The 24,343-nt window shown below is 42.1% G+C and overlaps 1 protein-coding gene across 2 annotated transcripts in view; it reads right to left on the reverse strand.

The window, feature by feature from the left end:
* GADL1 (glutamate decarboxylase like 1) overlaps positions 1–24,343 on the reverse strand; it is a 578,596-nt gene that overhangs the window by 485,009 nt on the left and 69,244 nt on the right. Inside the window, exon 1 of one of the 2 annotated variants that reach the window (XM_029244221.1) lies at positions 23,901–23,962. The exons of the other annotated variant lie outside the window; for it this stretch is intronic. The gene's annotated coding sequence lies outside the window, so the exon portion shown is untranslated. Of the gene's footprint in view, positions 1–23,900; positions 23,963–24,343 lie in introns of those variants that run through there. 2 annotated transcript variants of the gene reach the window in all.

Genomic DNA, 24,343 nt, shown 5'->3' on the forward strand with positions numbered 1-24,343 from the left:
CTTGATTTTAATTCTCCCCTGCAGGTTTCTTTGCCTCAGCACCTGGGTTAAAACATCCCTGGAGCCCACATCTACTGAAACGACACCTGAGTTTACCACAGCCTTTGGACCCAGAGCTGCCCTCACTGGCCCTGGTCTCTGGCACAATCCCCTGTGATTACAGCTTTGGCTACTACCTGTAACACTACTGCCAAAGCCAGAATTGTATTTGAATCCTACAATTATCAGGTGTCAGCTGAGTAACCAAAGCCTCGATTTCCTTATCTGTGGGATAACAATGGCTTCCTTGGAGCCTCTCGATAGCTAGGTCTTAAAGAGGGGCCATTATTATTACTCTATCACATGATTCTACCACTTACCTAAGTTGATTTTAGCACCTAAAATGCCGGGATGCAATCATCCTTATTAGTAAAATTTCACCTGTTAATCCATCATTCCCATTTGTTGTGACCATTCTGGACCCCGGTATCATCCATATTTTTATCCCAGTCATTGAAAAATAATAACAAAGAAGGCAAAGAGACATGGACAGAGTCTGACACATACTAGAGAAATCTGTTCTTATGTAGGTCCTTTGGCTGCAGTGAACAGAAACACATTCTGGGAAATTAGGCAAAAGATATGGATTAAAAGGAAATCAAAGAATAAGGCAGTGCCAAAATCAGAAACATGACCACCTTGCCTAGGAGGCTGGTTCTGGAATGAACAAGTTCTAACCATCATCTCTTTGTCTATGTCACTCTATTAAAGATTTGAAGAACTAAGTGAAAGGTCCTCTTGGCTGAGCTCAGGCACTATGACTGGCTCCCAGCTGGACCAGGCAGTAGGAGGAAGGATCTGGCTAACAAGACCCTTCAGTATGTTTACAGAAAGATTCCACTTGTATTTCCTGTTGACCCAAACTGCTCACAGTGGAGGACAGGCTATGCCCCAGATGGAATCACAGTGCTCTCAGGAAGGGACATGACTACTTATATACCACAAAGTGCCGAAAGTTTACTCTTTTTTTTTATTTGATCATGATTCACTAATTAGCAGTCTCTGGCAATGGCCATTCATCCAGAAACAGATCCACCCAACTGTTTAGGAATATAGATCCACCTGCTCCACTAAGGATGTGTTAACAAATCGACAGTCTTGCTGAAATGCAGGTGTGTGAAGCCTATGACATTTCATGAATCTGTTGGAATCCACTGGATTCACAGCCCTCACATTGGCACTGAAGCTGCCACACTGGTTGTATAGTGAACTCAAGTCCCTTCCTTAACCTCAGTGCTCAAGTTTTTTCATTGACAAAAGAGGGATAATGGTTCTAATTTCACACTTTGGTGGGGTTTTTTTAATTACAAAGTACCACATATCTTATTTGTTACCTGTGTGCTACTTATAACCCCAACTGCCTTTTTATTTTTATTTTTTTTTGTGGTACGTGGGCCTCTCACTGTTGTGGCTTCTCCCGTTGCAGAGCACAGGCTCCGGACGCGCAGGCTCAGCGGCCATGTCTCACGGGCCCAGCCGCTCCGCGGTATGTGGGATCCTCCCGGTCCGGGGCACGAACCCGTGTCCCCTGCATCGGCAGGCAGACTCTCAACCACTGCACCACAGGGAAGCCCCCAACTGCCTTTTTATAAGCAGAGACTACCAAGTGGAGATTCCTTAATTTTGTTTAGTTTTTTTAGAGGATTGAGGCACAAATCAGAGAGAAGAAATCTGGAGGGAAAGTTGAGTTACTCTGCAAGAGAGAAAAAAAGAGAAATGGAAGACCTCCTGCTACCTGGAGAAATCTGGGAGGGAGCGGTGAGGAGCAGGGCTGGGAGAGAGGGAGGAAGGGCCGGGAGGTGGCAAAGACGCACGTTGTATAATGAGACCCCTCCCACAGCCCCCCCCCCCGCCCCGCCACCGGGGGAAACCCTGCCCAAAGAGGCAGTTTCATGTCTGAATGGACGCGTTACAGGACAAGGGCAGTTTCAGGAAGTGGAACCCAAGTAGCAAAGAAAACCCATCCCACTTGGATCTCCACCCTAAGAAGTAGCAGAAATCTAGGATTTAAAGCTCCATGCACTATGGAATTTGGGCACTAAAGGCAAATACACAGAGACCTCCAAGGGCAAGTAAGCCTCCTGCCAACTTTTGGATTACACATATTTGCGTTCACATCTAGGAACAATAGAAAATCAAAATCCCTAGTCCTTGGGTGATTTTTCTCAAGCAGAAAAAGGAAAAAAAAAAAAGGCTCTTTGTGCCCTTATTCCATCTTTGATCTTTTATCCGTTCTCTAAGGGCATAAATGACTGTTTATACATGTTTCCATATAAAAATCACTCTCGAGGACTTGTCTGTAGTTGTTGTTTCCTGCTGTGGACTCTAACACAGAAGCCTTTCCTTTTGAACCAAAAGTACTGAAAATCAGCACCCTACAATGGCCATGCGCGAGATTCCTTTGTTTGTGGGCTCTTTGGCCATATGCTTTGTAGGGTACACAATCAGTCACAAACATGAGTAGTGTGTGTCTGCCGTGTGGAAGGCCTCCCACCCATTTCCCCAGGAGGTGCCTAACCATAGCCTCTGCAGAATGTGGGTCTGTCCTCCATCACATGGTCCTGCCATTCCAGCCACGGCCAGGGCTGCAGATCTAATACCAGAGCAGCCAAATTCCAGCCTCTGGAGTGGCCACAGGTGAAAAGACAAGCTAGACCTGTTGGACTCTCTTTCTTGGGAGTTTGAAACAGGACATGGGTAAGGAAATGCTGAAAGTATATGTCAAGGAAGGGCACGAGATAGCTTTAGAGGCCCTGAGGAGTCATGAACAAACCAGAATTAGGAGAAAGCAAGCCAACAGCAGAAGGAGAAGGAAGCAGACATAAGAAAATTGGCTGTTTCATATTAACCCCACCTGTTCCCCAGGTCTGAGCAAACACAAGCCACACTTTTGCTCACCGTCTCCAATTTTCTCTTCTTCCTCCTCCTGTCTCCTCCCTTCTGCGCCTAAACCCACCAAGGTGGAATGGTTAGAGGTGCCATCAGGGCTGACGGAAATGCATGGTTCCAATTCCCTGGTTTTTCCCAATCCGGAACGAGATCACAAAGACATGCTGACCATCTTGCCACATGCAGGCATAATGACACCAAGGCCTTTCCTTGTGGTCTCAAAGTACCCAGACAGAAATAATATCTGAGAACTTACATTTCCCACCACTGTGCTCTTCCCTCCCATGGGATCAACTGTAGCCCCAGAAAAAGAGAGGTTGGCTCTTGCAAACCCCTCAGGATGCCAACTCTAACCCATCACTAGCTAAAGAAAAAAGAAGGTCAGCACGATGTGGGCAGAGAGGCAGTGCTTTCTTTGCTGTTCATTCAGGCAGTCAATTCTGTTTGTCGGTTTGTGAAGAAGAGAAAGAGAAAGTATATGGAAATAATATCACTACCGGCCACAATATATAGGTGTGCAGGGGAAAATAGAGCTAAACATATTTTCAGGATGTGACAAGTAAATATGGCTCAACCAGAGAATTTATAGCTGCAACTGGCATCCTTAAGAAAAACTGGGCATAGAAGCTACTTTTAGGCTTTGAGGATCAAACAACTAGATTCAAAACATAGATAATAGAATAACAACTGCTGCTTAACAGGGAGCAGGAGATAAAAATAATTTGCTACACTTCGCTGGGTCCCACCCCATACCTCTATCACAGCAATCCTGCACAATTAATTTATTAGAGTATGTGCAGTTATCAGAGATGAGAGAAAATTCTATCAGTGATGGAGGAAACGGGAGGGAGATGGGAGATCCTTATCCAGCAGTTAAACAAGAGTAAGGTTTCAGAAACCAAAGAAGGTACAGTAGGAGGAAAAGAATTCCTAGTGAAAGCAGGTCTCCTTACCTGAGGTCAGTAAACAGAATCTACATAAAGAAATCCATACCTAATTTTTTTTTTAATTATTTTAAAATAGGCTAGTGCTTCAATTAAAGAGACTGAATGAATTTCCTGGAATTGACCTGTTTTCTAGCTTTGAAATCAGCCATGAATGACCCAGACCAAAAGGCGCACACAAACACAGTCCCTCTTCCAACCTATCTCTTAAACAAAAGATCTCGAAGATGGCAGGCACCTGCTGGACTCTGGTGGGGGATCCTGACGCCCAAGGAGAGGGGCGAAACCCCCAAGCCACTGGGTAGGACGTGGTGAGGAGCAAGGGGGGGAAGAAGTGGAGGCTGGACAGGACCGGCGCCCCGAGGGGTGGCTGGGAGAAGGGAGGGGTTTCCACGCATGGAGGGACTCTTGGGGGCTTGGAGGATCAGGGAGGAGCACATTTAGCGTTTCCCCTGCAGAGTCGGCCCTGGGAAGCTGGGTGGAGGACCCAGCTGGGTCCTCCACCCTCCAGGGCCCCCTCTGACCTTGTGGGTCCTAGGAGCATAGGAGGAAGGCAGGGGGAGAAGAGGAGAGGTGGACAGGGAGGGGTCCTCTGGGATCAGAGGATCATGGGAAGCGCCACGGGCATTTCCGCCACCCACTTGGGCCCCAGGAAGCCTGCTGGGGTTCCTGGTCTGGTCCCCTACCTTCCAGGGCCTCCTCTGGCCACAAGGGTCCTAGAGGCATAGGAGGGGTGGGCAGAGAAGAAAAGGGGCCAACAGGGAGGGACTCTCTGGGATCGGATGATCAGGGGGAACACGCCTAGCATTTCCCCCGCCTATTTGGGCCCAGGGAGCCTGCTGGGGCCCCAGACCTGGTCTTCCACCCTCCAAGGCCAGAGGCATTCCTGGGCCCCTCCTGCCCAGTGTTGAGCATAAGCCCCATCCCCACTCCTGCAGGGCCTTTTCCAGCCCTGTGGGTCCTAAGCATAGGCCCTACCCACTGCCTAAACCCCACCCATCACAACCAAGGCCTTTTCTAGTTGTTGTTTTTTTCCTCCTCTTTTTTTGCTATTGTGATTCTATTTTACCTTCCAGTTGTTGTTTCATCTATATTTTTTTAATTTTTTCTAACATATCTGTTAGTTTTCTAAGCTTATTTTATTTTTTACTCTTTTTTATTGTTCTGCTCTTTTTTTTCTTTTTGCCACCCCACATAACTTGCAGGATCTTGGTTCACAAGCTGGGGGTCTGCAGTGAGAGCTCCGAGTCTGAACCACTGGACTAACAGAGAACCTCAGACCCCAGGGAATATTCATCAGAGTGAGGTCTCCAGGAGGTCCTCCTCTCAGCACCAAGACCCAGCTCTACTCAACAGCCTACAAACTCCAGGGCTAGAAGCCTCAGGCCAAACTACTAGTAAAAAAGGAACACAATCCCACCCATCAGAAAAAAAACAAAAAATTAACAAAAAATAATGTCACAGATGAAGAAGGTAAAAACCTACAAGACCAAATAAATGAAGATGAAATAGGCAATGTACCTGAAAAAGAATTCAGAGTAATGATAGTAAAGATGATCCAGAATCTCAGAAATACAATGCAGGCATGGATTGAGAAAATAAAAGAAATATTTAACAAAGATCTAGAAGATCTAAAGAACAAACAAACAGAGATGAACAACACAATAACTGAAATGAAAAATACACCAGAAGGAATCAGTAAAGAATAACTAAGGCAGAAGACGGAATAACTGAGCTGGAAAACAGAATGGTGGAAATAACTGCTGAGGAGCAGAAGAAAGAAGAAAGAATGAAAAGAATTGAATACAATCTCAGAGACCTCTGGAACAACACCAAATGCATCAACATTCAAATTATAGGGGTCCCAGAAGAAGAAGAGAGGAAAAGAAAAAAAAAAGGATCTGAGAAAATATTCAAAGAGATTATAGTAGAAAACTTCTCTAATATGGGAAAGGAAATAGTCACCAAAGTCCAAGAAGCACAGAGAGTCCCATCCAGGATAAACCCTATGAGAAACACACCAAGACACATATTAATCAAACTAACAAAAATTAAGTTCAAAGAAACAATATGAAAGGCAGCAAGAGAAAAGCAAAAAGTAACACACAACAGAATCCCCATAAGGTTATCCATTGATTTTTCAGCAGAAACTCTGTAGGCCAGAAGGCAGTGACAGGATATACTTAAAGTGATGAAAGAGAAAAACCTACAACCAAGATTACTCTACCCAGCAAGGATCTCATTCAGATCTGAAGGAGAAATCAAAAGCTTTACAGACAAACAAAAGCTAAGAGAATTCAGCACCACCAAACCAGCTTGACAACAAATGCTAAAGGAATTTCTATAGGCAGGAAACAAAAGAGAAGAAAAAGACCCACAAAAACAAACCCAAAACAATTAAGAAAATGGTAATAGGAACATGCATATCAATACTAACCTTGAATGTAAATGGATTAAATGCTCCAACCAAAAGATACAGACTGGCTGAATGCATACAAAAACAAGACCCATCTATATGCTGTCTACAAGAGAACCACTTCAGACCTAGGGACACATACAGACTGAAAGTGCAGGGATGGAAAAACATATTCCATGCAAATGGAAATCAAAAGAAAGCTGGAGTAGCAATACTCATATCAGATAAAACAGACTTTAAAATAGAGACTGTGACAAGGGATAAGGAAGAACACTACAAAATGATCAAGGGATCAATCCAAGAAGAAGATATAACAATTATAAATATTTATGAAGCCAACATAGAAGCACCTCAATACATATGGCAAATGTTAACAGGCATAAAAGGGGAAATTGACAGTAACACAATAGTAGGGGACTTTAACACCCCACTTACACCAATGGACAGATGATCCAAACAGAAAATAAATAAGGAAACACAAGCTTTAAATGACACAATAGACCAGATAGACTTAATTGATATTTATAGGACATTCCACCCCAAAGTGGCAGAATACACTTTCTTCTCAAGTGCACATGGAACATTCTCCAGGATAGATCACATCTTGGGTCACAAATCAAGCCTCAGAAAATCTAAGAAAGCTAAAATCATATCAAGCATCTTTTCTGACCACAATGCTATGAGATTAGAAACCAACTACAGGAAAAAAGACTTGTAAAAAACACAAATACATGGAGGCTAAATGGTGTGCTACTAAATAAGCAAGAGATCACTGAAGAAATCAAAGAGGAAATTTTAAAAAAACATAGAAACAACTTGAAACGAAAATACAATGACCCAAAACCTATGGGATGCAGCAAAAGAAGTTCTAAGATGGGGGTTTATAGCAATTCAATCTCACCTTAAGAAACAAGAAAAATCTCAAATAAACAATCTAACCTTACACCTAAAGCAACCAGAGAAGGAAGAAGGAAGAAAACCCAAAGTCAGTAGAAGGAAAGAAATCATAAAGATCAGAGCAGAAAAAAATGAAATAGAAATGATGAAAACAATAGCAAAGATCAATGAAACTAAAAGTTGGTTCTTTGAGAAGATAAACAAAATTGATAAACCTTTAGCCAGACTCATCAAGAAACAAAGGGAGAGGACGCAAATCAACAAAATTAAAAAAGAAAAAGGAGAAATCACAACTGACACCATATAAATGCAAAAGATTATAAGAGACTACTACAAACAACTATATGCCAATAAAATGGACAATCTGGAAGAAGTGGACAAACTCTTGGAAAGGTACTATTTTCCAAGACTGAACCAAGAAGAATTAGAAAATATAAACAGACCTATCACAAGTAATGAAATTGAAACTGTAATTTAAAATCTTACAACAAACAAAACTCTAGGACTAGATGGCTTCACAGGCAAACTCTATCAAACATTTAGAGAAGAGCTAACACTGATCCTTCTCAAACTCTTCCAAAACACTGCAGAGGGAGGAAAACTCCCAAATTTGTTCTACAAGGCCACCATCACCCTGATACCAAAACTAAAGATATCACAAAAAACGAAAATTAAAGACCAATATCACCGATGAACATAGATGCAAAAATCCTCAGCAAAATACTAGCAAACAGAATCCAACAACACATTAAAAGGATCATACACCATGATCACGTGGGATTTATCCCAGGAATGCAAGGATTCTTCAATATATGCAAATCAATCAATGGGATACACCATATTAACAAATTAAGGAATAAAAAACATATGATCATCTAAATAGATGCAGAAAAAGCTTTTCACAAATTCAACACCCATTTATGATAAAAACTATCCAGAAAACGGGCAAAGAGGGAACCTATCTCAACATAACAAAGGTCATATACGACAAACCCACAGCAAACAATATTCTCAATGGTGAAAAACTGAAAGCATTTCCACTAAGATCAGAAACAAGACAAGGATGTCCACTCTCGCCATTCTCGTACAACATAGTTTTGAAAGTTTTAGCCACAGCAATCGGAAAAGAAAAATAAATAAAAGGAATACAAATTGGAAAAAAGACATAAAACTGTCACTGTTTTCAGGTGACATAATACTATACATAGAAAATCCTAAAGATGCCACCAGAAAACTACTAGAACTAATGAATGAATTTGGTAAGGTTGCAGGATACAAAATTAATGCACAGAAGTCTCTTGCATGCTTAAGAATGAAAAATCAGAAAGAGAAATTAAGGAAACAATCCCATTTACCAGCACAATGAAAAGAATAAAATACCAAGGAATAAACCTACCTAAGGAGGCAAAAGACTTGTACTCAGAAAACTATAAAATACTGATGAAAGAAATCAAAGATGACATAAACAGATGGAGAAATATACCATGTTCTTGGATTAGAACAATCAATACTGTGAAAATGATTATACTACTCAAAGCAATCTACAGATTCATTGCAATCTCTATCAAACTATCAATGGCATTCTTCACAGAACTAGAAGAAAAAATTTTACAATTTGTATGGAAACACAAAAGACCCAAAATAGCCAAAGCAATCTTGAGAAAGGAAAACGGAGGTGGAGGAATCAGACTCCCGGACTTCAAACTATATTACAAGGCTACAGTAATCAAGACAGTATGGTACTGGCACAAAAACAGAAACATAGACCAATGGAACAGGATACAAAGCCCAGAGATAAACCCACGCACATATGGTCACCTTATCTTTGATACAGGAGGCAAGAATATACAGTGGAGAAAAGACAGCCTCTTCAATAAGTGGTGCTGGGAAAATTGGACAGCTACATGTAAAAGAATGAAATTAGAACGCTCCTTAACACCATACACAAAAATAAACTCAAAATGGATTAAAAGACCTAAATGTAAGGCCACACACTATAAAACTCTTAGAGGAAAACATAGGCAGAACACTCTATGACATAAATCACAGCAAGATCCTTTTTGACCCACCTCCTAGAGAAATGGAAAGAAAAATAAACAAATGGGACCTAATGAAACTTAGAAGCTTTTGCACAGCAAAGGAAACCATAAACAAGACCAAAAGACAACCCTCAGAATGAGAAAAAATACTTGCTAATGAAGCAACGGACAAAGGACTGACCTCCAAAATATACAAACAGCTCATGGAACTCAATAGCAAAAAAGAAAACAGCCCAATTAAAAAATGTGCAGAAGACCTAAACAGACATTTCTCCAAAGAATATATACAGATGACCAAGAAGCACATGAAAAGATGCTCAACATCACTAATTATTAGAGAAATGCAAATCAAAACTACAATGAGGTATCACCTCACACCAGTCAGAATGGCCATCATCAAAAAATCTACAAACAATAAATGCTGGAGAGGGTGTGGAGAAAAGGGAACCCTCTTGCACTGTTGGTGGGAATGTAAACTGATACAGACACTATGGAGAACAGTATGGAGGTTCCTTAAAAAACTAAAAATAGATCGGGGAAGATGGCGGAAGAGTAAGATGCAGAGATCACCTTCTTCCCCACAGATACACCAGAAATACATCTACACATGGAACAACTCCTACAGAACACCTACTGAATGCTGGCAGAAGACCTCAGACCTCCCAAAAGGCAAGAAACTCGCCACGTACCTGGGTAGGGCAAAAGAAAAAAAAGAAAAAACAGAGACAAAAGAATAGGGACGGCACCTGCACCAGTGGGAGGGAGCTGTGAAGGAGGAAAGGTTTCCACACACGAGGAAGCCCCCTAGCGGGCGGAGACTGCGGGAGGCGGAGGGGGGAGCTTCGGAGCCGCGGAGGAGAGCACAGCAACAGGGGTGTGGAGGGCAAAGCGGAGAGATTCCCGCCTAGAGGATCGGTGCTGACCGGCACTCACCAGCCCAAGAGGCTTGTCTGCTCACCCGCCGGGGCAGGTGGGGCTGGGAGCTGAGGCTCGGGCTTCGGTCGGAGCGCACGGAGAGGACTGGGGTTGGCGGCTCGAACACAGCCTGAAGGGGTTAGTGCACCACGACTAGCCGGGAGGGAGTCCGGGGAAAAGTCTGCACCTGCCGATGAGGCAAGAGACTTTTTCTTCCCTCTTTGTCTGCTGGTGCGCGAGGACAGGGGTTTAAGAGTGCTGCTTAAAGGAATTCCAGAGACGGGCGCGAGCCGCGGCTAAAAGCGCGAACCCCAGAGACGGGCGCGAGCCGCGGCTAAAAGCGCGGACCCCAGAGGCGGGCGCGAGCCGTGGCTAAAAGCACGGACCCCAGAGACGGGCGCGAGCCGCGGCTAAAAGCACGGACCCCAGAGACGGGTGGGAGACGCTAAGGCTGCTGCTGCCGACACCAAGGGGCCTGTGTGTGAGCACAGGTCACTATCCACACCCCTCTTCTGGGGAGCCTGTGCAGCCCGCCACTGCCAGGTTCCTGGGATCCAGGGACAACTTCCCAGGGAGAACGCACGGCGGGCTTCAGGCTGGTGCAACATCACGCCGGCCTCTGCCGCCGCAGGCCCACCCCGCACGCAGTGCCCTCCCTCCCCCTGGCCTGACTGCGCAAGAGCCCCCGAATCAGCGGCTGCTTTAACCCCGTCCTGTCTGAGCAAAAAACAGACACCCTCCAACGACCTACACGCAGAGGCAGGGCCAAATCCAAAGCTGAGCCCCTGTGAGCTGTGAGAACAAAGAAGAGAAAGGGAAATCTCTCCCAGCAGCCTAAGAAACAGCGGATTAAAGCTGCACAATCATCTTGATGAACCCTGCATCTGTGGAATACATGAATAGACAACGAATCATCCCAAATTGAGGAGGTGGACTTCGAGAGCAAGATCTATGATTTTTTCCCCTTTTCCTCTTTTGGTGAGTGTGTATGTGTATGCTTCTGTGTGAGATCTTGTCTGTATAGCTTTGCTTCCACCATTTGTCCTAGGGTTCTATCCGTCAATTGTTTTTTTTTTTTCTTTCTAAATGATTTTAATAACTCTATTATACTTTACTTTCTTTCTTTCTTTCCTTTCCTTCCTTCCTTCCTTCCTTCCCTCCTTCAGACAACGAATCATCCCAAATTGAGGAGGTGGACTTTGAGAGCAAGATTTATGATTTTTTCCCCTTTACCTCTTTTTGTGAGGGTGTATGTGTATGCTTCTGTGTAAGATTTTGTCTGTATAGCTTTGCTTCCACCATTTGTCCCAAGGTTCTATCTGCCCCTTTTTTTTTTCTAAATAATTATTTTTTAAGTCAATGATTTTATTATACTTTACTTTATCTTCTTTCTTTCAGTCTTTTTTCCTTCCTTCCCTCCTTCCTTCCTTCCTCCCTCCCTCCTTTCTTTCCTTCTTTTCTTCTTTCTTTCTTTCTTTCTTCCTTCCTTCCTTCCACCCCTCCTTTCTTTCTTTCTTTCTTCCTACTTCTACTAATTCTCTCTACTTTTTCTCCCTTTTATTCTGAGCCATGTGGATGAAAGGCTCTTGCTGCTCCAGCCAGGAGTCAGGGCTCTGTCTCTGAGGTGGGAGAGCCAACTTCAGGACACTGGTCCACAAGAGACCTCCCAGCTCCACATAATATCAAACGGCAAAAATATCTCCCAGAGACCTCCACCTTAAAACCAGCACCCAGCTTCACTCAACGACCAACAAGCTACAGTGCTGGACAACCTATGCCAAACAACTAGCAAAACAGGAACACAACCCCACCCATTAGCAGAGAGGCTGCCTAAAATCATAATAAGCCCACAGACACCCCAAAACACAACACCAGACGTGGACCTGCCCACCAGAAAGACAAGATCCAGCCTCATCCACCAGAACACAGGCACTAGTCCCCTCCACCAGGAAGCCTACACAACCCACTGAACCAACCTTAGCCACTGGAGACAGACATCAAAAACAACGGGAACTACGAACCTGCAGCCAGCAAAAAGGAGACCCCAAACACAGTAAGATAAGCAAAATGAGAAGACAGAAAAACACACAGCAGATGAAGGAGCAAGATAAAAATGCACCAGACCTAACAAATGAAGAGGAAATAGGCAGTCTACCCGAAAAAGATTTCAGAATAATGAGAGTAAAGATGATCCAAAATATTGGAAATAGAACGGACAAACTGCAAGAAACATTTAACAAGGACCTAGAAAAAATAAAGATGAAACAAGCAACAATGAACAACACAATAAATGAAATTAAAAATACTCTAGATGGGACCAATAGCAGAATAACTGAGGCAGAAGAACGGATAAGTGACCTGGAAGATAAAATAGTGGAAATAACTACTGCAGAGCAGAATAAAGAAAAAAGAATGAAAAGAACTGAGGACAGTCTCAGAGGAACAACATTAAACGCACCAACATTCGAATTATAGGGGTTCCAGAAGAAGAAGAGAAAAAGAAAGGGACTGAGAAAATATTTGAAGAGATTATAGTTGAAAACTTCCCTAATATGGGAAAGGAAATAGTTAATCAAGTCCAGGAAGCACAGAGAGTCCCATACAGGATAAATCCAAGGAGAAATAGGCCAAGACACATATTAATCAAACTGTCAAAAATTAAATACAAAGAAAGCATATTAAAAGCAGCAAGGGAAAAACAACAAATAACACACAAGGGAATCCCCATAAGGTTAAGCTGATCTCTCAGCAGAAACTCTGCAAGCCAGAAGGGAATGGCAGGACATACTGAAAGTGATGAAGGAGAAAAACCTGCAACCAAGATTACTCTACCCAGCAAGGATCTCATTCAGATTTGATGGAGAAATTAAAAACTTTACAGACAAGCAAAAGCTGAGAGAGTTCAGCACCACCAAACCAGCTTTACAACAAATGCTAAGGGAACTTCTCTAGACAAGAAACACAAGAGAAGGAAAAGACCTATAATAACGAACCCAAAACAATTAAGAAAATGGGAATAGGAACATACATATCGATAATTACCTTAAATGTAAATGGACTAAATGCTCCCACCAAAAGACACAGACTGGCTGAATGGATACAAAAACAAGACCCATATATATGCTGTCTACAAGAGACCCACTTCAGACCTAGAGACACATACAGACTGAAAGTAAGGGGATGGAAAAAGATATTCCATGCAAATGGAAACCAAAATAAAGCTGGAGTAGCAATTCTCATATCAGATAAAATAGACTTTAAAATAAAGACTATTAGAAGAGACAAAGAAGGACACTACATAATGATCAAGGGATCGATCCAAGAAGAAGATATAACAATTGTAAATATTTATGCACCCAACATAGGAGCACCTCAATACATAAGGCAAAAACTAAGAGGCATAAAAGGTGAAATCGACAGTAACACATTCACAGTAGGGGACATTAACACCCCACTTTCACCAATGGACAGATCATCCAAAATGAAAATAAATAAGGAAACACAAGCTTTAAATGATACATTAAACAAGATGGACTTAATTGATATTTATAGGACACTCCATCCAAAAACAACAGAATACACATTTTTCTCAAGTGCTCATGGAACATTTTCCAGGATAGATCATATCTTGGGTCACAAATCAAGCCTTGGTAAATTTAAGAAAATTGAAATTGTATCAAGTATCTTTTCCGACCACAACGCCATGAGACTAGATATCAATTACAGGAAAAGATCTGTAAAAAATACAACCACATGGAGGCTAAACAATACACTACTTAATAACGAAGCGATCACTGAAGAAATCAAAGAGGAAATAAAAAAATACCTAGAAACAAATGACAATGGAGAAACAACGACCCAAAACCTATGGGATGCAGCAAAAGCAGTTCTAAGAGGGAAGTTTATAGCAATACAAGCCCATCTTAAAAAGCAGGAAATATCTCGAATAAACAACCTAACCATGCACCTAAAGCAATTAGAGAGAGAAGAACAAAAAAAACCCAAAGTTAGCAGAAGGAAAGAAATCATAAAAATCAGATCAGAAATAAAAGAAAAAGAAATGAAGGAAACAATAGCCAAGATCAATAAAACTAAAAGCTGGTTCTTTGAGAAGATAAACAAAATAGATAAACCATTAGCCAGACTCATTAAGAAAAAAAGGGAGAAGACTCAAATCAATAGAATTAGAAATGAAAAAGGAGAAGTAACAACTGACACTGCAGAAATACCAAAGATCATGAGAGATTACTACAAGCAACTCTATGCCAATAAAATGGACAATCTGGAAGAAATGGACAAATTCTTAGAAATGCACAAACTGCCAAGACTGAATCAGGAAGAAATAGAAAATATGAACAGACCAATCACAAGCACTGAAATTGAAAGTGTGATTAAAAATCTTCCAACAAACAAAAGCCCAGGACCAGATGGCTTCACAGGCAAATTCTATCAAACATTTAGAGAAGAGCTAACGCCTATCCTTCTCACACTCTTCCAAAATATAGCAGAGGGAGAAACACTCCCAAATTCATTCTACGAGGCCACCATCACCTTGACACCAAAACCAGACAAGGATGTCACAAAGAAAGAAAACTACAGGCCAATATCACTGATGAACATAGATGCAAAAATCCTCAACAAAATACTAGCAAACAGAATCCAACAGCACATTAAAAGGATCATACACCATGATCAAGTGGGGTTTATTCCAGGAATGCAAGGATTCTTCAATATATGCAAATCTATCAATGTGATAAACCATATTAACAAATTGAAGGAGAAAAACCATATGATCATCTCAATAGACGCAGAGAAAGCTTTTGACAAAATTCAACACCCATTTATGATAAAAATCCTGCAGAAAGTAGGCATAGAGGGAACTTTCCTCAACATAATAAAGGCCATATATGACAAGCCCACAGCCAACATCATCCTCAATGGTGAAAAACTGAAAGCATTTCCACTAAGATCAGGAACAAGACAAGGTTGCCCACTCTCACCACTCTTATTCAACATACTTTTGGAAGTTTTAGCCAAAGCAATCAGAGAAGAAAAGGAAATAAAAGGAATCCAAATTGGAAAAGAAGTAAAACTGTCACTGTTTGCAGATGACATGATCCTATACATAGAGAATCCTAAAGATGCTACCAGAAAACTACTAGAGCTAATCAATGAATTTGGTAAAATTGCAGGATACAAAATTAATGCACAGAAATCTCTGGCATTCCTATACACTAATGATGAAAAATCTGAAAGTGAAATCAAGAAAACACTCCCATTTACCATTGCAACAAAAAGAATAAAATATCTAGGAATAAACCTACCTAAGGAGACAAAAGACCTGTATGCAGAAAATTATAAGACACTGATGAAAGAAATTAAAGATGATACAAATAGATGGAGAGATATACCATGTTCTTGGATTGGAAGAATCAACATTGTGAAAATGACTCTACTACCCAAAGCAATCTATAGGTTCAATGCAATCCCTATCAAACTACCACTGGCATTTTTCACAGAACTAGAAGAAAAAATTTCACAATTTGTATGGAAACACAAAAGACCCCGAATAGCCAAAGCAATCTTGAGAACGAAAAACGGAGCTGGAGGAATCAGGCTCCCTGACTTCAAACTATACTACAAAGCTACAGTAATCAAGACAGTATGGTACTGGCACAAAAACAGAAACATAGACCAATGGAACAGGATACAAAGCCCAGAGATAAACCCACGCACATATGGTCACCTTATCTTTGATAAACGTGGCAGGAATGTATAGTGGAGAAAGGACAGCCTCTTCAATAAGTGGTGCTGGGAAAACTGGACAGGTACATGTAAAAGTATGAGATTAGATCACTCCCTAACACCATACACAAAAATAAGCTCAAAATGGATTAAAGACCTAAATGTAAGGCCACACACTATAAAACTCTTAGAGGAAAACATAGGCAGAACACTCCATGACATAAATCACAGCAAGATCCTTTTGACCCACCTCCTAGAGAAATGGAAATAAAAACAAAAATAAACAAATGGGACCTAATGAAACTTCAAAACTCTTGCACAGCAAAGCAAACCATAAACAAGACCAAAAGACAACCCTCAGAATGGGAGAAAATATTTGCAAATGAAGCAACTGACAAAGGATCCATTTCCAAAATTTACAAGCAGCTCATGCAGCTCAATAACAAAAAAACAAACAACCCAATCCAAAAATGGGCAGAAGACCTAAATAGACATTTCTCCAAAGAAGATGTACAGACTGCCAACAAACACATGAAAGAATGCTCAACATCATTAATCATTAGAGAAATGCAAATCAAAACTACAATGAGATATCATCTCACACCAGTCAGAATGGCCATCATCAAAATATCTAGAAACAATAAATGCTGGAGAGGGTATGGAGAAAAGGGAACACTCTTGCACTGCTGGTGGGAATGTGAATTGGTTCAGCCACTATGGAGAACAGTATGGAGGTTCCTTAAAAAACTACAAATAGAACTACCATATGACCCAGCAATCCCACTACTGGGCATATACCCTGAGAAAACCATAATTCAAAAAGAGTCATGTACCAAAATGTTCACTGCAGCTCTATTTACAATAGCCCAGAGATGGAACAACCTAAGTGCCCATCATCGGATGAATGGATAAAGAAGATGTGGCACATATATACAATAGAATATTACTCAGTCAAAAAAAGAAACGAAATTGAGCTATTTGTAATGAGGTGGATAGACCTAGAGTCTGTCATACAGAGTGAAGTAAGTCAGAAAGAGAAAGACAAATACCGTATGCTAACACATATATATGGAATTTAGGGGGGAAAAAATGTCATGAAGAACCTAGGGGTAAGACAGGAATAAAGACACAGACCTACTGGAGAACGGACTTGAGGATATGGGGAGGAGGAAGGGTGAGCTGTGACAGGGCGAGAGAGAGGCATGGACATATATACACTAACAAACGTAAGGTAGATAGCTAGTGGGAAGTAGCCGCATGGCACAGGGAAATCGGCTCGGTGCTTTGTGACCGCCTAGAGGGGTGGGATAGGGAGGGTGGGAGGGAGGGAGATGCAAGAGGGAAGAGATATGGGAACATATGTATATGTATAACTGATTCACTTTGTTATAAAGCAGAAACTAACACACCATTGTAAAGCAATTATACCCCAATAAAGATGTTAAAAAAAAAAAAACTAAAACTAGAACTACCATACAATGCAGCAATCCCACTCCTGGGCATATACCCTGAGAAAACCATAATTCAAAAGGACACATGCACCCCTATGTTCACTGCAGCACTATCTACAATAGCCAGGGCATGGAAACAACCTAAATGTCCAATGACAGATGAATGGATAAAGAAGATGTGGTACACATAGACAATGGAATATTACTCAGCCATAAAAAGGAATTAAACTGGGTCATTTGTAGAGATGTGGATGGACCTCAAGTCTGTTATACAAAGTGAAGTAAGCCAGAAGGAGAAAAACAATATCGTATATTAACATATACGATGTTATATGTTAACATATAACATATTAGCATATATGTGGAATCCAGAGAAATGGTATAAATGAACCTATTTGCAGGGCAGGAATAGAGACACAGATGTAGAGAACGGACCTGTGGCCACATGGGGGGAAGGGGAGGGTGGGACAAATTGGGAGATTAGGTTTACACACTAACATGTGTAAAATAGATAGCTATTGGGAACCTGCTATATAGCACAGGGAGCTCAGCTCGGTGCTCTGTGACGACCTAGATGGGTGGGATGGTGGGGGCAGTGTGAGGGAGGTCTGAGAGGGAGGTGATATATGTATACATATAGCTAATTCAATTCATTGTACAGCAGAAACTAACACAACATTGTAAAGCCATTATACTCCAATAAAAAAATCAAGAAAATAGGAAACTTGAAGAGAAAAATAAATAAATAAAAATTTTAAAAGATCTCCCTCCAGCAACCCTTAAAAGGCTTTTGAGAGCTATAAAGTAGCAAGAATGAAATGTTAAAGCTGGCAGAATGCAAGCTGGCTATAGATGACATATCTGACTCTCTCCTTGTCAACCCAAAGGAAGTGTTGGGTGTAGGAGACACGTTGAGATGCCTGTGGACTTGCACGGGCAGCACTTTAATGAAGAAATAAAAAGGATTGGACATACAGGTACACTCTTGCACCACCACCCCTTCCTTAAGTCTCCTCCTTGTGCCTTAACTCACAAAGCAACATGATAGCCAGGGACAAACAGGTTGGGAGGGTAGAAGGTAGATAGATGATAAAAATGCTTCATCTTAAGAGTCAATGGGAGCTTTTGATCCAAAGTAATGATTAAATACTGTTTGAAGCCCCAGCCATAAAAAAATTAATAATTTAAAATACTCCCTCACTTTCTCCCAAACTCTTACCCAATCCTGTAAGTGGTAATGCACTAAAGGAATATTTTCATCAATGTGTCCAAATATGTTATTCAGGGTGAGATTTTATATGACAGAGCCCCAAGGAACTTTCTAGAAGAAAAAGGCAGCCCCAAAATTGGATGCATAAACGGCTTTAAGGTTTTAAGATTTGGCAGAGCATACTGTGCCTTCACTACACACAAGCCAGAAATGGAAGAGAAAAGAATTCAGTTTTCCAGGCACTGCAAAGGGACTTGTTTAGTAGTTCAGCAGGTTCACAGAATGCGGCAAGGAGAACAGGCAGTGTCCTCAACACAAAGCAACCCGGACCCCTGAGCATCTAGCTGGCAAGGTGCCCAGCAGAGAAAATAGGATGCTTTTCAATTTGCGGTCCTCTCAGTGTTGGGGGTGTTGCAAAAAGATAAAGTGGGGAGAGGGAATGGGAAAGCAGGCATAGAGGGACAGGTGGATTCTGGAAATGGGAAATTATTTTTCAAGCACAGAAAAACAACTTCAAAATATTACTAAGGAATTAATGCACAAAAAGTGTCCTCAGCAGGAAGGACTGTGAAGCAGGGATACATGTGTCATAAAAAATACACCCTGTGGCCAAGACCACAAATAACTGAACAGAAAAATCTTATCAAGCAGAAGGATGGTAATCTCCAAGGGATAAGCCACTTCACTGGGTATTCACACTCTAGTCCCAGGCCCAGATATATAATAAGAGCAGAAATGTAAACATACACACTACACACACACGCGCGCGCATCCAGAGGCAGAGCATCCCATGGCCGGAGCATAGGAGGCAGTGGGAAAATTCATTCATGAGGACTTTTTAATTGCTTTGCGTATGTTTTTCATCTTCCCCATTTCTTCTGATGGTGATTATGACTATATTTTGAAATCATGATCCACCACTGCAGCACTGTAATTACACGAATATGGCATCATAAATGAAGGTTAGTGCCAGAAATAGCAAAGCAGAGAGGGGTGCTATTTGTCTCTATGGATGCAAGTGTGTGTGTGTGTATTTTATATAAAAAAAAAACTCCCATATACGTGATATTTGGAAATCCTTTGCTAGTCCAAGCAAAGGCATCTTAGGAAAAAGAACAGGAGCCTCAGTCTCATTTTCAGCTGAAAAAGATGAAGGCAAGAAAAGGCAGGGTCTTCTAGTCATGATAAATGTAAATAATAAGATAAGAGCTAGGTGTAGATTAAGCTAGCTAACTTTAAAGTGAGCTCAGATCCCTGCACTGGCCTGTGTTGAGTGGGCACTAGGGGCTCTGCTTGTGGGCAGGAATCAGTCTAGGCAGTACCTCTCATCAGTGCAGCCCGTCAGCACCTCTGGAACCTCGGGGAATGTCTCTTAAGCACCATTCAGAACAGAACTACCTTCCTCCCTGCTGTCACTCATCCTTGCCTTCAGGGCACCACCCAGATCTTCAAGTAATAGGGATGAGGGTTGGGAGATAAATAGCCCAGCTTCTTCCACTCTCAGGAAAAAGGAAAATTCTAAAGTGTATTCCACAAGTGTCACACAGAGTAAGTGGCAGTCCTAAAATATGTCAACAAATTATTTGAACTTCAGACCTTTAAAAGGTGAAGCCTAATTCTCCTCCCCTCAAATGTGAGCCATATTAAGTGACACTCCTAATGACGAGACTATGAGGAGAATGATCTGTGACTTCCAAGCTGAGGTCATAAAAGTGCTGCTTCTGGGGAAAGCCAGCACCATGTCATGAGAACACACAAGCAGCTCGTGGGGAGGTCCACACAATGAGGAACTGAGGTCTCCTGCCAACAACCAGCACCAGCTCACCAGCCATGTGGTGGAGCCACCTTGAAAATGGACCCTGCAACCCCACTCAAGCCTTCAGATGCTGCTGCTCCGACGGACATCTTGACTATAAGCTTGCAAGACGTCCTGAGCCATAGCTGCCCAGATAAGCCAGTCCTAAATCCCTAATCTACAGGAAATGTAAGAATAATAAATATTTATTGTTATTTTAAGCCATTAAATTTTGGAGTAATTTGTTACACAGCAGTAGATAACTGGCACAGAGTCCTAGTGGCATTGACCCCCAATGCCCACAGCTGTAACCTGCTCACCAAGCACCTCACTGTGCTTCTTTAGATCACCTCCACACTAAATGACCTGCACTCAAAATACCTGTCTCCTGGTTTGCCTTTGGTGTCTCAGACATCCCATATAAGGTAAATATTATTATTATCCTCATTTTAGGGATGAGAAAACACACGTAGGTTAGAGTTACACAGCAGGTAGTGGCAGAATGAGATTCTCTGAATCCTAATTCACTGCCCTCTTCTTCGTCACAGCTGTATCCCTCAATCCTTTGCGGATTTTAAGCAATCTCTCCTCCCTCCCCAAGAACGATAAGCTAATTTGCTCATTCACTGTGGACAAAGGCACCCATATAATCACAAAATGTAAAAACCAACCTAAGCAAATTCAATAACAAAAGCAGGAATTCTGAGTCACTTAAGTCTCCGTATATTTATTTTTCCTAATGCTACCTGTACACAGCAGGGAGAAATGATTAGCAAATTAATGGATTGTTCTTTGTTGAGACTGATGGAAAGACTGGATGTGACTCTCCCTTGTCTTACATCTGGGTTACAGGGACTGGCTTATAACTGCTGACCAACCCGTGATTTACTGAAGTTATAAACAAGTGACATGCTGTGTGGGCAAGAAACAATGAAGATGAAGCCCATATGTGCTGTGCTTTCTGTTCCAATCAAATAAAATGTACAGCCAACTTCATCTGTCAGACATTTAATCATAATCATTATTGTACTATGTGGTAATTAGGCATAAATGGGACATAAATGACTTTTGATAGCACCATTTTATATAACAAACAACAGTTTTTGTGTTTTTCTTCTCCCTTTGATAGTTTTCCAATATCCCATCTCTACTTGGTGTCACTGTGTTTGTTCTACTGAGTCAAAATGTTAGAAGAGAACCCTTATGGGCTTTGGAACAAACTAGTCACACAGGCTGTGTAACCTTGATCAAGTCACCTTATGTCTCGGGACTCCTGTATAAGATGGAAATGAGGCCCCTCCAGTAGGATCAATATGAGAATCAAATGAGAAGCTGAATGCAATTGCTAGCACAGTGTTAGTATGCAGCAGGCACTCAAAAAGGTCTCCCTCCTGTCTCTTGTATCAACATTACTTCCACATACATTAATGTCAGAGGTTCTTGATCTTCTCCCCATGAGTTATCATTTCCTGCCCTGCATCCCACTCCCTAATGCACCTGCCTTCAGTCTCTTAAGTCACACGGTTTTACACTAAAATTCCCAAAAATACTTCCTACCGAATGAAGAAATACTACGAAAGTAATCAGGACAACTGGCTTTGAGTCCATGCATAGAAATAAACAGGTTAAAAATTTAGCTAGGAGCAAGAGTGTCAACACCTTAGCATGAATAAGTTCTAGTTAGGGCAAATTATGATGGTAATTTCTCTACTTGGTTTGGATATGGCTGGTGAGAAACTGGAAAGGACTAGTCATCTGAAAGAGCTAAAGGAAAAACAATGCTGTGGCTTCCAATAACCTTCACCCAGTCAGAGGCTGGTGGTATTTCAGAATTAAATTTAGCCAATACATACAGATTGAAAGTGTGCACAAAAATATTCCACATCCTCCTGGCTGTGTGCTCTTCTGGCCTTTAGCAGGCAGGATAAAGGCAAAGAGTTTGCCTCTCTGATATAGCAATGCCCACTGATAAACACAACAGCTCATAACCACAACAGTAACAGCTTCTTAAGGGCCTAACATTTATTTGCAGACCAAGGTTAGCAAATAGCTTTTATGTCTTACCTCATTTGACCTTCTTGCAGCCTGGGTGGGTACTATAACTCCATTTCACAGATAAGCCAACTGAGACCCAGAGAGGTTAAATGTCATGCCCAAGAAGCCCATGAATAATAGGCAACAAAATCGGATCTGGAATCTTAACCTCACATTCTTATCTCTTATTAGCCTCCCTCTATTAATAAATAATTAGCTTGCTTGTTTGAGGGATAAATGGAAGCTAATTTCTAAATTCTCCAGTTAGCTTTTCTTGCCCGATATTGGTTTTAAGATCCACAAAGTCACACATCCACATCACACATGGGGTGGTGTACAAACAGCTTAAAAACAATTGTTTAACTACCTTCGAGAAAATTCCTTGTTGTGAATAGAGAGTCTGTTTCCCAGGGTCCAGGGCAATGGCAAATAGCTGTGTTAGGACCACTGTAGATAAAGGACCACCCAGTGACAAAAGGCTCATTCTTTTGTGCAATTGTGGCAGCAAATACTCCCATCAGCTTAGCGGTGCAGGTAGCTTCTGCAGAAGAAAGCATTCAGAGCTGGCCAGCAAAGGGCAGACCTTGGCTGGATTAGCTCTGTAGTAAACTTACAGTCAGGTTTTTTCCAACTTCCCCACCACAACATGGAGAATTTTGGCCACAAATGTCAGATTTCTCTGTAAAGCTCTCGACCTCACTGGAAAAGAACCACTTTGCAATATCAGAAACGTAAGTATCACTTTCAAAATAAGGCAGTGAGGCTGAGACTACAGCAAAACCAAACTGAGCCAGGCTCTGCACCAGAAGCCGGGTCCTTGGACAGGGGCACAGATGGAGCAGGTTCTCCCCTGGGCAGGTCATCAGTGTCCCCCTGAGGCACTTAAAATCCCAACAGGTCTCTACTGAGAACTAACTATTCTCAATTAATTCCAAAACTCTGGGAGTAGGACCAGGCCTCAGTCCCGCTAAAGCTCTGAAGGCCATTCGGCTGTGTAGCCCCCACTGAGAAACAGTATTAGAGTAGAATCTAGAATGTTCCAAACTTGCTAGAGTTTAGAATCCCCAGAGAAACAGTATTAGAGTAGAACCTAGAATGTTCCAAACTTGCTAGAGTTTAGAATCCCCAGAGGTTCTTATTAAAAATATAGATTCACAGTTCCTGATCTAAATCTCCTGAATCAGTATTTTCAGGACAAGGAGCTGGGAATATGTATTTTAATACATTAAAATACATAATTTTATGTATCAATTTTATGTTAATTGTCCTCAAAAAAATCGACAGAGTGAAAAGCCAATCTACTGGATAAGAGAATATGTGTAAATCGTCTCTCTGACAAGAGGTTCACGGCCAGAATATATAAAGAACCCCTACAAACCCCTAACAAAAAGACAACTCGGTTTTTTTAATGTACGAAGGGGAGGCCGCCCAGCCGGAAGGGAGGCCGGGCTGAGGCGGGGGGCCTTTTTCTCCCCAGAATCTCGATGCCGTGCGCCCCCAGCCCAGGCAGACCTCGTTCTCCGTACCTGTTGGTGAGCGTTTGGCTGCTGCTCCTCGGCCCTCTCGTCCTCCTCAATTCTCACGGCGGGACCCGGGCCTGCGCGCGAAGACAGAGAGGCGGCGCCCACAAAGGCCCGGTCGGCTTTTCCCGCCTCGGCGCCCGACTACGGGCCGCGCGAGGGGCCAAACCACCAAGTTTCCTGCTGCTGCGCGCGCCCTCTGGAGGCAGCTCTGGGAAGGGCGCCTCCCCGCCAGTCCGCTTCCGCCCCGCGCAAACCAGACTAACCCGGGACCAGGACCGCAGACCCGGCTCAGCGCGTGCGCAGTGATTGATGTCTGTAGTGGGGGACAACAGTTTGCAACCCTTTACAGTAAATTCCATGCAGCTGTAACCTCAGTATGCCTTGCAAAATCCAGTGTGGTTTTTATAATTCTGTCACTGTAGTGTCACAAAGTCAGACCACGGATA

The sequence above is a fragment of the Monodon monoceros genome, unplaced genomic scaffold (genome assembly GCF_005190385.1).
Source record: "Monodon monoceros isolate NGI ecotype Baffin Bay Population unplaced genomic scaffold, NGI_Narwhal_1 Super_Scaffold_3, whole genome shotgun sequence".
Classification (NCBI taxonomy): domain Eukaryota; kingdom Metazoa; phylum Chordata; class Mammalia; order Artiodactyla; family Monodontidae; genus Monodon; species Monodon monoceros.